The sequence below is a fragment of the Mus caroli genome, chromosome 15 (genome assembly GCF_900094665.2).
Source record: "Mus caroli chromosome 15, CAROLI_EIJ_v1.1, whole genome shotgun sequence".
NCBI lineage: Eukaryota > Metazoa > Chordata > Mammalia > Rodentia > Muridae > Mus > Mus caroli.
Window position 1 is genome coordinate 75,230,556 of NC_034584.1, and position 2,528 is coordinate 75,233,083.

The following is a 2,528-nucleotide window of genomic DNA, read 5'->3' on the forward strand; positions in this document are numbered from 1 at the left end:
AAAAAAAAAAAAAAAAAAAAAGAATGAAAGAAAGAAAGAAAAAAAAAAGTGCTGAGTCCTTCCTCTACTCAGATAGCAAGAGAGGCCAGGATAGACTCCCTACCCCATCTCCACTCCCCACGCCCGCCACTCCCCCCGGCAGGTGGTAGGAGAGGCATAATATAGTTCAAGGTGACTGATCGAAAAAAATAAATAAATAAGGAGAGAAAAGGACATGGCTGCTCCTAGGTGTGGTATATGGCAGCATATAGCCAGGGTCAGAGACATCTGGGTGTGTCCAGAGTAGACATGGCCAGACTGCCCTGTGGGAAGTGGGAGAATGGAAGGGGGAGGGAAAGATGGGGAGCAAGATGCAGCAGCCAGGAGGTCAAAGGCACAAAGTGGGCGGGTAACCAAACCTTCAGGAAAGAATCTCTTAAGGACTGGGCTGGAGAGTTCAGGGTAGAAGGCAGTACGGTAGGGATTATGGGAGAACCTGGAGATCAGGTCTGCTTTGATATGTTAACAGGCCCCTCAGCCATTTGTCCTACAAAACATCTTGCAGAAGAGTGAGTGTAGTTGGCACTCAGACCATTTTAAGTGCTGGGTTCTATCTCCACTCGGAGAGACACTGGCAGACTGCCTAACCCCATCTCTATCTGCCTACCCCCACCCCCACCAGCCAGGGGTTGGGAGCAGGTGAGCATAATGGGTGATGGGGACCTTGAGCAAGTGACTTTGGGAGCCTTTGTACGTTGCATCCTGGAGAAGAAAGCAACGTGTTGCGATGGTGCATGGCTTGTGCTCAACACTTGGAGTCTGCCCTGTTCCTTCTTCTTGCCTTCGGTTACAATGCGTGATGTGTGGTAGGCATTGTATAGAGGCTAAAGGAGGACACTGGGTTTCCTGTTCTATCTCTACTTCACTCTCCCGAGGAAGGGCCTTTTACTTAACCTTAAGGTAGGCTGCCAGCCAGCCAGCCCTAGTGTCCTCCCCCACAGTGCTGACATACCAGACCACTGCTTTTGTTTACATGAGTGCTGAGGATTTGAACTTAGGTCCTCCTGTGTGTGTGCAGCAATCACTCTTATCCACTGAGCCCCTCCCCAGATGATATAGTGGATCTTTCAAAAAAAAATTGTTTTCAAGACAGGGTTTCTCTGTGTAGCTCTGGCTGTCTTGGAACTCACTCTGTAGACCAGGCTGGTCTCAAACTCCCAGAGATCTGCCTGCCTCTGCCTCCCGAGTGCTGGGATTAAAGGTGTGAGCCACCATTGCACAGGTTGTTTGTTTGTTTGTTTGTTGTCTTTCGGGAACAAAATGGAACACAACTTCTCATGGGCATCTTCCCATCTTAGAGTTTACAGAGCGCAGGCCAGTTTGCTTTGAAAGGAAAGAACAGCCCCTCCCCCTAAAACAAGTTTGCTTCAGCCTGTGAGCCCGCTAGACCACGGGCTCCCTAGGCTCCATAAGCCTGAGCTAAATAAGCTTTCATTCCATAATCTACCGGGTCTTAGTTTTTTGTTTTTTGTTTTTTTAACGATAACAGAGTGTACATTAGGTCATCAATCTAGGAAATTGCAACTGGGTTATTACTGTGTTCGCTTCCCTCATCCCAGGTCCCCTCCCCACTAAGATGCCTCAATGTATCCTGTGGTTCCTGGAGACCCCAGCTGAGACCCGGGGCCACTGAGTCAGCCTGTGCCGGGGCGCCTGGGGTGCTGAGTTGGTCCTTCCTGACTCAGTGACTGAGCAGCACGCTGCCTGGAAAGTTAATAAGCTTCTGAGGCAAGCCATCCCTCCTGTGACGTGGGTTGATGCCGTGAGTGGGCGGGGACGAGTGAGTCGGAGTGGAAATGTCCCTGGAGCATTTGTGAAGCTAAGATGTACTGGGAGCAGGAGGGGACCGTCAAGAGAAGTCACTGCAAAGGCTGCCGAGGAAGACCCGAGCTTTGCACTAGGGGTCTCAATAGCGCAGCCCAGCCCTGGTGTGTGACCAACTGCTGTACCCCACCACCCACACAAGCCCCTGGTCCCTTCTGCTAATGCCTCTGCCTTGGAGCCAGATGGGGCCCTTCCTTCCACTCCCTCCCCCTAAGTCTTCCATCCACTCTCAGTTTTAAGAGGCAGGAGGCAGCGAGAGTGGGAGTATAGCTCACTGGTAGGTTCTGTCTCCTCCTTTTCCACAGCCCACCCCAAACTTAGTCATAATAACTCATGTCTGTGTCACTTGCTGGGGAGGGGAAGCACGGAGGAAGAAGCCACAATTAGCAGTGAACCCCAGGAGAGGGAGGGAAATAGAGATGGAGACAGGAAGGCCAGGGGAATGTGACTTAGGGATGGTCAGGAGCTATGCTGACTTCAATACCAAGTCCTTGCTCTGTGTCAGACCTCCATCTAGGGAACGTGGACATAGAAATAAATAGGATGTTATCATTGTCCTCTGGGACCTCAAAATCTGCCTTGAGGGACATAAGAAAAAGAGCTGGGCTTTGTGGGGCAGCATGCCGGCAATCCCAGCAAATCAGGAGGCAGAGCTAGAAAGATAC